The 14095-nt window shown below is 39.0% G+C and overlaps 2 protein-coding genes across 2 annotated transcripts in view; one reads left to right on the top strand and one right to left on the bottom strand.

Annotated features, from left to right (window-relative positions):
- The window catches only part of LOC134285824 (uncharacterized), a 392906-nt gene that overhangs the window by 288181 nt on the left and 90630 nt on the right, over nucleotides 1-14095 (top strand). The gene's annotated exons all lie outside the window — the stretch shown is intronic.
- Nucleotides 1-14095, bottom strand: part of LOC134284140 (loricrin-like) — a 35463-nt gene that overhangs the window by 14653 nt on the left and 6715 nt on the right. The gene's annotated exons all lie outside the window — the stretch shown is intronic.

Raw genomic sequence — 14095 nt, 5'->3', positions numbered from 1 at the left:
ATACCAAAAATAAAGATGAAATGTCCGGTGCTGCGCTAGGGCAATCCAATTCCCAGTCCAGGAAATGTGTGTTTCGTTTTTCCTTAAAAGGAAATTGTAGGTACATTACTGTAGTGCCTACCTTCTGGGGAATTTGATCTTTGGAAAATTACGTTCCGAAGAAAACGAGAATTTGGTAACGTTCAATTTTATCGAATTTTCTGAGACATGAGGTACAGCCACGCATTTGGCTGTTGGCTCTAGGTTTGAACTCAAACGAACAGTTTATTTTAAAAGGAATGACGCCCTAAGTTGGTTCTTATTCTCGACTTCTAGGGCATGGCGTTACAGGCAAAAAAGCCTTGGATGTGCTCAAGGAACACTTGTTGAAGAGAGGCAGGCCAACTTCTAGTAAGAACGTAGAGCGTGAAAGAAGTGTAAGAATTTAATTTACCTAACATATTGCATTGAGTCCTGATGGAATTTAAATGGAGTTTTTTGGCTGTGCATATAATATTTAACATTCACATACTCTTAGTTAATCATTGTGCTGACAATACTTTAAACCCCAAATCATTTGCTTGGCAGAGGTCTATTCCCTCCGCATCATGATTCGAGATGAAATCCTGAATAACAAAAGGATACGATGCGATGTATGTGTGTTGGTGTGTGCGTTCAGCATGCATACGAGGGGTGCCATATTTGACTTCACAAAAGTCAAATATGAATTTTTATTGTCTCCGCAGCTTTATTGCCTCCCGATCCCCTTCCTGGTGCGACGTCGTCGCAGTCGCAGTAGGCATCGTGCGTGGCATAAACCGGGCGCGGGAAGGGACGAAGAAATCAAAATGGTAGAATTCCCACCCGAAGGAAGTTTGAGCACGTCATGGCAGGCACACTACGATTGTTGTTGGAGGAGCAGAGAGATCAAAGGATGCCATGCATATCTCGGAAAAACTAAGGATTCCATGTAATGTGAATCCCAACGGGGGAACGTATGCGTTTGAGTCGAGCATATTTTTTTTTTTGTGATTCGAGTGTGGAACAAACGAATGTGGAATTCATGCCACAAGCAATTTTCTATGATTTCTCTTTTTTTTGCTGGCCCTAGAACAGGATGAACTTGCTCCGGGAAAAGAGGATACGAATCGTTTCGCATGTCCTTCTTCTGCCTCTGCACGTCACGCGATAAGAGTGGATGTGCGCACAGATTGATTTATGACTTTATAGCACCCCCTTCTTTCCATCGCATCGCATCGCATCGTGAGATATGCGAAGCGAAAGCAGGCAATCATAAAAGCGTTTCAAGCCAAGGGTAAAAATTAGAGCGCGTTTGTGCTGGGTCTGCTCTGTTCTGGTAACAACGGGGAAGCTGCATAAAAAAAAACCCACTGAATCGAAGTTGAAGCGCAGCAGTTGCAGTTTAGAGACGGTGGTTCTCTAAAAAAGTGGTGCAATAAAATGGTTGGAATTTTGGTCTGGCAGCGATTTCTCGGATAGCTTGTTTGTTGTATGTACGTAGAGAGACGTGTCAATTGTTTTCGGAAGCGAAACGAAGGGTTTTTGTGGGAAGAGTGGTCTTCTAGGAAAACTGACCACTAGGTTGGAGAAAACCAGTGTACACAAACATTTGCTGTAGCGTAACAAATGATAAAACATTTCGTAGTTGAACGCTTAACGAAGGCCACATTAAAAAAAACTCAAATGTGACAGTTTATGAACTCAGCTCTGGTAGATTTCGTAAAGCTGTTTTTGGAAAAGTATTTAGAGTACTTTGTGGTGAAATTGTGGATACAATTGGCGTTTCATATAAATTGTGTTTCTGTAGAGTTATACCTAGGGTACCGAGTCACTTGTGCAGTGGCTGGAATTTTGGGCAGTTTTTCGCTATAACTCAGTCAATTCCAAACCAATTGACTTGAAATTTTGTATACGGCTAGATACTATACGTATCTCAACGTGTTCCAAAAAATATGTCTATGTTTGAAAGAAGCATCAGCAGTTTCTAAGTATGAAGGCCAAAAACAAAAGAAAGTCTTTGCTGATAATCGGATTAACTACTTGGTGACATGCTCTGGTTTAATTATCCTACACTCATCCCGATCAAAAGTTTGGGGTCACTCCCTCAAAAACATGTCATTTTTTTGGACCCTTATCTCCACCAATTTGCGTCCGATTCCAAAATCCTAGGTCTAGCTTTCAACTGCTTTTTATCGCACTTCGCTAAAAAATCTAGAAAAAAAGTTATAAAGTAAATTTACTCTTGATGTCATTGACCAAAAGTTTGGGGTCACCCCTCAATATGATGTATGAGCCAAAAGTTTGGGGTCACTGTCGTAAAACATGTAAAACTGATTTGGTGATATCTTCGTTATCTATAGTTCAATTTTAATTCTTCTTGGCTCATTCCAAAGATAATTAACTAAACTTACGTTAGATGTCTTTAATTTAACGTATTCAACGATTTTTATATATAAAAATGTTATGTGAAGTTAACACATTTCAACGCATTTAAAAAAAAATGAGGCAATTTTACGTTAAGTTTGAGTATGTAAATTTGAACAAATGTGTGCGGTTCAATGTCTATGCAGTAAGTAACATTCATTATGTTTCAAATAAGCCAAGAAGAAGTAAAATTGGAAGAAAGATGACTAAGATATCAACAAATCACTTATCCATGTTTTACGGTAGTGACCCCAAACTTTTGGATGATACATCATTTTGAGGGGTGACCCCAAACTTTTGGTCAATGACATCAAGAGTAAATTTACTTTATAACTTTTTTTCTAGATTTTTTAGCGAAGTGCGGTAAAAAGCAGTTGAAAGCTAATAAAAAATAGATTGTATAACTGCTCTCATATTAAAATTTGGTCGACCCAATTTCCAGCGACACTGCCGTAAGTTTATACTATTTTTTTTTTTTAAATTTGGCAACTTTGGGTTAAGTTTACATACAAATATTTTCGAAAAACTTTCACCGAAATCATGTTCAAAGTTACTTTGACTTATTAGGGGGACTCACTAAACAGATTAATTTGCTGCGTAAGCCATGACTTTTTGCTTATTTGAAATGTTTCATGATTTTGCGAATGAAATAATCGAAGATTGCCTTGGTGATCGCGACGTTTAATCAGTTTAATAAGTTTACACTGTTTAGTGAATCCCCTTATTATCTTTTAAATAAAGCCTAGGATCAAATTGGCGGAGATATGGGTCTAAAAAATGGCATGTTTTTGAGGGGGTGACCCCAAACTTTTTATCGGGAGTGTACGTGGGTCTCCTGATCGGGTTGTCAAAAAAATCTCGCGGTAATGGAAATCGGGGTAATGTGTTATGTCCATCTTACTAGGGTTAATACAATTTCGGCACCAGAAGTAACTCCTGGATCCACTCTAAATTGTTAAAATCGCTAAAGGTAAGCAACTTGGAAAGGAAGTACCCTCAATGTATGTACCTAGTAGCCGCTCCCGAGCTTAGAAAAGAAGTTTCCCATCAAAAATATATTCTTTTTTCTCGGATATTCACAATATGCGTGCCAAATAATATCCAAATGAACAGAATCGTACATACATATTTATACCAATAAACATCATTTGACGGTGAGCGTTTACTGGTATACTGACGGTACAACCTATTCTTATGCCATGTAAGTGGGCTTAATTTTGAGAGGCGTTTCAAGAAATTTGAAGAACGTTTGAGAGGAATTCCGGGAGCCCCAGGGCCTAGGCTGAAACCATCTGAAACTCATTAAATTCCTGGAACACCCCAGAGGGGTTTTGAAACCCTCTTGAAAATCCTCCGAAACGCCTTTAAGATCTCCTGGAACCTCCTGAAACTTCCCTAAGGCCCATGACACCCCCGTGAACACTCTGAGACCCCTGACACTCCCTTTAAACCTCCCGATACGCATCTGAGACCTCCTGGTACTCCATGGAGCCGCCTAGAAGCCCCTGCACACCACTGCAACGTTCTGGTACTCCCATGAAACCCATTTAAACTCTCTTGAAATCCTTTGAACTCCCTTGGAACCCCCTGAGTCTCACTGAAACGCACCAAGTCCTGAGACGCTCTTGAAACCCCGGGAATTCACCAGAAGCCCCCCTGGAACCCACCTACTGATACACTCTGATACCCCCTAAACCACCTGAAACTACACTGAGATCTCATAGAATCTCCTGAAACCCACTGAAATGCCCCTTACACCCCCTGGAACCCCTCGAGGAACGACCCAGAGACAAAAATGAAACAACTCGACTTCAAAATTTTGTTCAATCTAATATGCCATGCAAGTTCATACATGCTGGAAGTATGTTGCTCATCCATTGGAAGCTTGGGGATCACGTTTATAATACAAAAAGGCCTATATTATCAAACAGTGTTTTCATTGTCCATATAAAAATAATATTTGGTAAAACAGTTTCATCTTTGGCCTAGCTCAACATTATTAAAAGTTTAGGTTTTCAATGAAAATCAAAATGGAAGGTCTTCAACATATCAGTAGAATCTATGTTATCGTTTGGCACGGCAACATGTTTTCAATTTGTGAAAATAAAATGTCATCTTGTAAGTGCTATATGGCGTAAAAGAAAAAACAATCCCAAAATTCAAATAGATGAAACAATAAATTACCTCAAAAAACCTCTATGAATTTTTCACCATGTTTTTTATAGTGTCCGCTGAATACTGAACGCTACTACAGCTGCTTTTATTGGCTAAATTGTTACCAATTGAGCTTTTTCCAAGTGATGTATGTATGTGTACTAAAAATCGAAGATAATTTTGATCAAGTGCCCTTTTCTGATCCATTCAAACGAAAAGTGTAGTATATTGTTCCCCAGTTTTCTTTTGCAACTGTTGATTTCTACGAAGAATTTGAGGGTAAATTTCAACGATTTTTCCATTTTTAAATGTGTGCAATTTTACAAGAAACGGTCAAACACACGACCTTCAAGAAACGCAATGTTCTGTGAGAATAAAGTTTGGTGATTAAGTCATTCTGGCAAGTACTTATTCATTATCTGGCGTTCGATTTGAATAGGTCGAATCTACATAGGAAACATAGCAAACCTACGACCTGTTCAAATTGAACGTCAGTTATTTTTAACCCTTTCAGAGCTCGTCTTTGATGGAACACACACAGCGAGGTGACGAAACTGAGGCCATTTAGGTATCCCTTTTAGGGTTAAAAAAGACACGGACATTGTCTTCAACCAGAGGGTGTACAGACTGAACGAAACTTAACACTAGACAACGGACACGACATATATTACGAGCACCAGAGGGCATGACCGACACATAGCAAAACAAGTAATCAAATAGTAATTTTAGATATGTATACAAAAAATAATCTTGAAAATTTACAGTTGATTTACATATCCATTTCTGGTATGCATCCATGGGGCCTAGGCTGCGGCTTATTTTTCAAAAGTTGTTTAAACCTGGAATTCGTAAGCTCTTTTGGTTTCAAATGACACAAAAAGAGAAACCTCTTAATTTAAGCCAAAAATATTGAGATTTAGAGGTCGCGCAATCGCTTCGAAGTTGAATTTTCGAGTAATAAAAAGGTGTTTTCACTTCAAGTGTCATAACTTTCTCAATTTTCAACCGATTTTTAATCTTATCGCGACCTCTAAATCTCAATATTTTTTGCTTGAACTCAGAGGTTTCTCTTTTTGTGTCATTGGAATCCAAAAGGGCTTACGAATTGCAGGTTTCAACAACTTTTGAAAAATAAGCCGCAGCCTAATGGGGCCCTTCGATTGAATTTTTGAAAATATCTCAAGACGAATCTCTGGATTTTTGCGAATTTCTTCAGAATTTTAGCAGTATTGTTATTGGTATTTAACCCTTTATAAGGCCGAGAAAACTAGAAGAGTTGTCAACGCATACTATTGTGGAAATGATTATATACATGATTACATATACAAAAAAAAAAAATTTGTTTGAAAGAAACTCTCTAAAATCTAGGTGGCAATATAGTTTCCACTGCCCGTTTAGGCCACCAGCGCAGGTGGTAATATTCTTGCCACTGCCCGTTTAGGGTACCTTTCTTCTTTTGACTTCGACAAAAAGCCGGAAAAGAGATTTTAGAGTGGATTAGGGCTTAACCCATAATATAAATTGCGTAGTTCAGCTCATGTCAACCCATAATTTGATTATTTCTTAAAATATTTACCAAATCAATAATTTTACAATAAGTTTCAGCTAATTTTCTTCATGCGGTCAAATTTAGCCATTTTTGAGACTACAAATGGCTCCCAAATTCTTGTTAAAGCTTCGTTTAGTACCAAAAAAAAAATACCAGGCGTTGTTAGTAATCCCAATTTTGCGTAAACCAAAAAAAAAACAAAATAAATTGTCATAAAACAAAAAAAAAATACAAACAGTAGGTGGTAATATAGTTGCCATTTTCTTATAAAGGGTTAAACAGTCAACTTAAGATAGTTTTTGGAACACCTTTCTGAGTAATATGTATTATTTTTACTGGCGTAGTTTCAAGAAAAACTTCAAAAGAATAACTGAGGAGAATACTTAAAATGCTTTCTTATTCTTCTGGCATTATTCATGGATTGCTTCTAAAATAATCTTTTTTTTTTAATTTTTAGTTTTTTTTACTGTTTTGTATTACAAAACATGACTATTTTACTATTACATTTTTTTTTACAAAGAGAGAGGTTTTTTCTTTGGGAATTTTCGTGGCCGTATTCTTTGAGGAATGTCCAAGGAAATTTCTTGTAAATTTCACAACATTACATACTTGTAATTAAAATAACCCTTACATAAATATTTAAGAGATTCCTAATTTGCATCAGAAAGACAAACACTTTAGATCAACATTCTGCCACTAGTTGGCACAAGCGATCATATTTAACAGGTTCTATCCCCTGACCCAGATAAGATAGAAAGTGAATGTCTTTGGCAATGTTAGTTAGAAGTAAAAGGGTATTTCTGTTGAGGTGGAACGTAGAAGTTTTGACTCGTGCCATATAAATATGATGCGCTTCGGTCTGACTAATATAAACTACAACTTGAGAAGTAGTGAACTAGTATGTGACTTGAATCAAACCCGAATCATTTCAATTTTAAGTGAGCTTAAAATGAATAAGGCCAGCAACATTTGAATATGAGGTGAATCAGACCTGAATCCCTTGAATTTGAAGTAAATGAAACCCAAATCACTTGAATTTGAAGTGAATCAGATCAGAATCACTTGAATAAAAAGTCAATTAGGCATGAATAACTTCGATTGAAATGATGCAGACCTGGATCATTATAATCTGAATCATATTCAAAGTGATTTAGACCTGAATTAATGAACATGAAGTGAATCAGACCTAGATCACTTAAATATGAAGTGAGTCAGGCATGACAGTGTCATGATAAATAGGAAAACCAGCAAAAGTTGGGACTGTTATGTGAATAGGGATAGTGAATCACTTGAATAGTTGGTAAATCAAACCTGAATTTCTTAAGTTAATCAGGCATGAATAAGAAGTGAAACAAATCTAAATCACTTGAATTTAAAATGATTCACACCCGAATCTTTTTGAAGCATCACTAGAATATGAAGTGAATTCGACTTGAGTCACATGAATATGAAATGACTCACATAAGATTCACTTGAATATGAAATGAATCAGACCTGAATCAGTTGTATGGACAAACGTTCAAATTATCGAATGGATTGGCTCAATTCTCCCTGGGCCAGATGACGGTTATTCTTCTTCGTCTTCCCCTCGGTGTTACGTCCACACTGAGACAAAACCTGCTTCTCAGCTAAGTGGTCTATGAGCACTTTCACAGTTATTAGTTCTCTAGTTAGCTTTCTCTACCAATGATCAATTTGAATGTGCATATCGTGTGGAAGGCTCAAAAATACTCTACCCAATACCCTAAAGAAGTCAAGAAAATTTTTGAACCGACCGGGAATCGAATACGTCATCCTCAGCATAGTCATGCTGAATATCCACGCCTTTACAGCTGTGGCTATAGGGGTCATAGGTAGAGTTTATTCAAAAAATAATGGGAAAACCATCACACTCCAGCATATTACACCGACTTCTGCGGTCCCACTTGATCCCGTGATAAGACACATAAAACCACCCTCTCGTAGTTTCCGAAAACAACAGCATTCCCGTTTTTATTGTTATTGGATTTTTAATCCCACTCATAACCGCAATAACATCCGCGCGCCTGTTCCAAACTCCCGCTCGACTCGGCCCGGGGCGCGTGGTAAAACGATAAAGATAAAACTTTTACTACTCGACGATCCTTGCGCGCCATATAACTGGAATCCAATCTACAGTAAAACTCCTGCTCCTCCTCCTCCTCCAAAACAGAGGGGTTCAACCAAGCAACGATCCGAGAACAGCAAAAATATGAGTGGTTTTTCGGGAAGGATAACGCACTCGTGTGTCGTCTGCACATTTGCGACCGCCATCCTATTCGCCGGATTCAGGACCACAGCATCCAGAACGTCCCGCTGAAAGGATGTGTACAACCGGTACAACTTCCAACCAATAGCCCACCATCCTCCGGACATAAATGGAGAAAATTTCCAAGAAACCAATGACACAATATGGGGAATTGCGGGTGAAATGAATTCTATATCATGAGAATCGGTTCTATTATAATAATGGTCTAAATTCAATTTAAATTAGATGTTCTATAGAGTAGTGAGGGAAATAGGTTGCTGATCAAACAATTCCAGAAAATTCTTATCATGTTCATTCCACCTCCGCTTCCCCCGTACATCCGCGTGAATTCTGCGAACAACATGCCCCTGGATGTTGGCCTCCCGATATCACCCCGTGCCTTTTATCACTTTATTGCTCGCAGCGCCATAAACTTTAGCCCCGCACGATGATGATGATGATGATGTCGAAGCATCCCGAAAATTGCACTCGCAAGGGAAAACTTTTCCGCTGACAAGGAAAAGCTTCTACGACCACTGACGACGAAGGCAATCTCCATAAAACCTCCAACCCCAAACGATTACGACGAGTGCGAGAGGACCGCGTCAGATGAGGGCGCGTGGTCGTCGCTATTGAACCGAACCGGGAGGAAATTGCTAATCGAATTCTTCGTGTTTTACGACTATGAGATGTCGACAGGGTTGCTGCTGGGTTGGGTCAAAACGAATTTTTATCATCACTCAAGATGTCGGCTGTCCTCGCTCGGGAGTATTGGGCATCCGCCTGTATTGCAGTTTGTGCCAGCTTTGCGTTTCTGTGGGGTTCAGGGGATGCTTTGGAGCACTGTTGTAAGTATGTTGTAACTTTTATATACTTTTACGATGCCGTCATTTGTTGCTGAAATTAGTTTTGTTCGTAATTGAAGTGGGTGGCGGTGAGTTGGCTGCTCGTAACAAATTCGTTCAGTTCAAGTTTGGTTAGGGCGCATATGTATGCTGAAGGAGGCGCATGGTACTTAACTTCATGGTGTTCTTTGGGGTTCGTTGCTTATGAGCATTGAAGTCGCCGAAAAGGATGGTTGAAAATTTCGCATGTTCCACTTCCTAATATCGGTTCTTTTTATTCTTTTTCTTCTTTATTATGGCTCTACGTTCCTACTGGTACTTGGCCTGTCTCTCTTCAACTTAGTGTTCTTTAAGCATTTTCGAAGTTATTAATTGTAATGCATTCTTTGACTGCCTACAAGCAAGCTCTTGAAATAGCTCAAACATTAATTTAAGATGCTTCAGTTTGATGGATTACTTAGGTAGTACAGTCATGGATAACTTAACATAGAATTGCACCTAAACCAACTCTCATGAGCAGAATTTGTCATGAGTTGACTGATTGGCATGTGTCAGATGAGGAGTCTCCATTTGACCTTCTTTGCACTTTCGAGTGTTCCTTCGCAAAATTTGCGTATTCAGGCGTCCCTGCTCAAGGGAACCTGTACTAATTGGTTATGACCACATTTCATGGATAACTCGCTTTCATTGTTACTCCAAGAGAGTCTCATTGTGGTTTTGAACCTACAACGCACTCCATTGTGGTATACCATAACTATTGCTTTGAAAGCAGCTTGTCTTCTGCAGTCTGTGCGGACCGCAAGAGGTATTCCTGAACTGAACTCTGATCTGTTCAAGTTCAAAATATCTTCGGATAAACCATTTTTTTTGTATTGTTACGAATCTCTATTATAGCTATATAATCGACTTAGTGGGCCCTAAAAAGCTCCGCTTACTTCAAAACTCCAGGAGCAAATGGGGTTTTGTCCTATTTTTCTTCAAAGGGAACTGAGTATTTCAAACATGTTTTGAACACTTGTAGTTTTCTATTGGGTATATTCATGGCGTGAAATTACTCCTTAGTTTTCTCCCGAAAGGGTGCGTGCGAAGGAATCAGTTCCAGATTTATCTGGTTATCTCGGTCTTTCTGAAATGCTTGAAACGCATAGTCGATTATCACATATGTGATGTTCGTCTGGCTAACATGCCTACTCATGTGAACTCACATGCCTCCCAATTTGAGATGTCCACAGTGACTCTTTTACACAAAGTTGTATACATTTTCAAGAAAGTACTCGCTCAAACGCAGTTTTTGCTTGGGTGATTTCTTGAATATTGAGAACGCTTGCGATGACGTGCCTTTCAATGTCATATTGAAAGTCGCATGACGTCACAAGCTACCTCCAATGAGCTATAGGCTCTCTTTACGCTTATGCGTTTTACAGTGTCCTATTCAGGGCACTGATTAAACCCGTTGTGGTATGGGCTATGAGCTCTCGTTGCGCTTATGCGTTCATTCCCTCTTCTAGTGTACCACTTCCTATTTCATCACCTTTCCCCATCCTTATTCCCACCCCTTGTCCCATTCTCTCTAAGGTAAATGATGAAATAGGCTTGTATGTATTGCGATGGCACAAATGTCCTAAATAGAAGATAATATAATATTTCAGTTAAAATTGCTTTCACCCACTTAGAAATATCTTTTCTTATTATTATTATTATCTTTATTATCGAGATTTTCAGCCAGGGGCTGGTTCATCTCCATAATATCTTTTCTTATCGACACAGTAACTTTCATTGTGTTTGTAAATTGAATATTTTATTTGTGAGATTTTTTTACTTTTGTATGCTATATTTTTTGACCATTTTGAGCAACTTTAAATTTTAATTATCTAGATTTCAGAGCCCTATTTTCTTACTTTTACAAGAAACATCAACAAAGTTGGTATTATTTACTTCGTTATAATGTTAACTATAACAGATTGAAGAAACTTTTTGGATATTGTGCTCAGCTTGATTTGACAGTCAATCGTTAGTGTATTTATAATTTCTGAAACAGTCTATAGTGTAATCGAGTTAAGTTCTATGACTTCAGGGGACAGAGATGATTATTTGGCTCCGTAGATTGGAGGAAAAACTTGCCCGTCTATCGAAATGATAGTAATGGGTTCGATTTCCACCGAAGAACGTAATAGTTATTTTTGCAACGAATTGCATACAAACTTTTTTTGTAATTGCAAAAAATACCCAATTAGTATAACAGCTACACAAACATGTATCAAGGAACCACGCAGCATTCACGCGCGTGGTGCTTTTGTTCGATCAGGTAGGCTATGATAGGGTAGGTGACAGAAATTTGCTCCCGTCGTCGTCATACCACAGTAAGGTCAAGGAGCTGTTTCTACGCCTGATCTGCTGCAGTCCTAATCCGAATCTAAATAGTCCTAATTCGGATTCGAGCTGCTCAGAGGATGTAGAAGCAGCAGCTGTTTTTACGGTAACCGCAAAAGTTATCGAAAAGTGGATTTTGGCAAAGGTGCCGAAAAGTGATACTTTTCAGCACTCTTAAGAGTGCTGAAAAGTAGTACCGCCTACCCCCGTTGGTTTGACCTCATCCAATCTTATAAGCCTTTTTAATTTGACCCCCTCGAATCTGCACAACGTTCAATCTAAAAATACTTCAAACGTCATTTTGCACATGGAACGCGGTGAAGCAGAACGTAGAATCAAAACAAAACAGCAAAAAGGGTAACCATCAGTGTGTTTTTCGATGCCCACATAGTTACTGGAAGTTCAAATTTAAAAATGAACACCGTTAGCGTTGGTTTGCATGAGGTGTCGTTCAAACCAACGGGGATAGACGGTACTTTTCGACACTTTTGTTTTAGTGAAGAGAAGTAGGCCGTTTTATGATTGTAAACACGTGTGAAAAGTATGGGAAAACGTAACGCTATTACAAAATAGTTATTTATGCAAAAAGTTGCAAAATGATGATTTTTTCATTACGAGTTGAACATTTATCCAACGAGGCTTGCCGAGACACTCATAAGACAAAATAAAATACCCTGAGTTTTTCACGTTTTTACAGGGAAATGAATTTATATAGGGGGATTAGGGGCATAATGGACACCCGGGGCGAAATGGACACCCCATTTCAACCTAAAATGACATCCAAATGCTTTTTAAAATCAAAGAAAAAACATTCAAGATTTCAATCAGCAATTTTACAGACTATATATATGGCCGGTAAGTTTCATACACAGTGTTTGGTGGTGTTGGTGGTGTAGTAATGTTGAGATTTCTAAATTCTACCCAAGATTATTTTGTAACCGTTCGGTTCCAATATTTACTTGTTGGCTCCACCACCAATCGTTTTGCCCAATTTTCCCCTACTAAAAATTTACGTAATGGAAAATACACACTCATTTGATGCAAAACACGAATGAGTGCGTGTTCCGCTTTCACATCGTACAAGGTGGATGAGTGCAGATTCAATTCGAGCAGTTTGAGCTCGGGGGAAAAAACAGCCCTGTTCAAATTGAAATCGCCCACAGATGGTGCTACAATGCAAAAGGATGGACAAGCATAAAATTGTAACATGAATGCCATATTGGAATATTATGTTTAATGGCATGTTATAAAAGATGGGGGCTTGGATGATTTTAGCCTCTTTTCTATTTGTGATCCTCAAAAGGAATTGTCAGTGCGCGCGTGTCTTAGATGTTAATTGTTGAGGTCGATTAAATCCTCATTTTTGTGTGAATTTTCTTATAATTTTAGTGTTGTTTCTTTAATCTAGGATCTTATGTGTTAGTAGTAAAACGAAAACGAGAAATGTTAAAATCAACAAGAATATTTAAAATGTGATAAAGTCAAGTTCAAAAACGGTTAGTTAATGGACTATTAAATTACAACCTACAACTAATATATACAGTTAAATTTAGATAAAAACCTATATGAGTACACGAACACAGAAAACTACGAAGACAAACAAGTTAAAATAACAGAAAAAGGTAATTATTAGTTATACAAAAGTGAAAAGTGAGGTTAGGTTCAGTGGCGTCACTAGGGTACTAATTCGTGGTGGTTAGGTCCATGTTACGGGCCTTTTTCTGCTTGTGTTTTTTCCCGAGTTTCCACCAGGCTCATAATCTATGTGAAGAGATGTCCGGAAGATTCTGCGTGCCAAAACTTGGACTCGCCACGAGTTGTTTCCACGCTGTGCCCAGCGAAGAGTGTGTGTGTGCAGTTCCTCCGCCGCCATTGTCCATAGTCGAAAACGACGATTTTCACCTGGCCGGCTCCCCGGCTCTCCCGTCAGAAAGCGACGATCTTCACCTGGCCGGCTCCCCGGCTCTCCCGACAGAGAGAGACGATATTCATCTGGCTGGCTCCCCGGCTCCCTCGACATCGTAGAGGTCGCTACTCGTGTTAGTAGTCGACCGATAAACCCCTTTCGAGCCCACATCAACCGATTGCCACCGGTTCGATCACCATGATCATGATCCGGATCCGTAGTGAGCAAGTACCACCAGTTCAGCATGCACGTATGTACCCTAAATCTGTGACGTCACCAATAAAACCATTGTAAATAGAAGTTGCCTCAGGAGTAGTCCTTATAGGAAAGAGCAACCCTGATTTGTAAGATTTTTCACCTCCTTTGTTACGTTTTCCGGGTTCACAAAGGAACCTCCAGGCCTCGCCTTTCGTGGATCACGGTGTGTTGTATAGACTCCCCCCCCCCTTTTATACTGGTCAATTCTGAGCCTGTACACCTCTGTCGGCAATATTCTTGTAATTTGCTCCTGCTGAGATTGGTCATTCATCGCTTTGTATATGGGTGTGTTAGAAATGCCTTCAACGACCCTGAAGATCCCT

The sequence above is a fragment of the Aedes albopictus genome, chromosome 1, assembly GCF_035046485.1.
Source record: "Aedes albopictus strain Foshan chromosome 1, AalbF5, whole genome shotgun sequence".
NCBI lineage: Eukaryota > Metazoa > Arthropoda > Insecta > Diptera > Culicidae > Aedes > Aedes albopictus.
The sequence above is the reverse complement of the archived record's forward strand: the minus strand, read 5'-3'. Positions and strand labels throughout refer to the sequence as shown.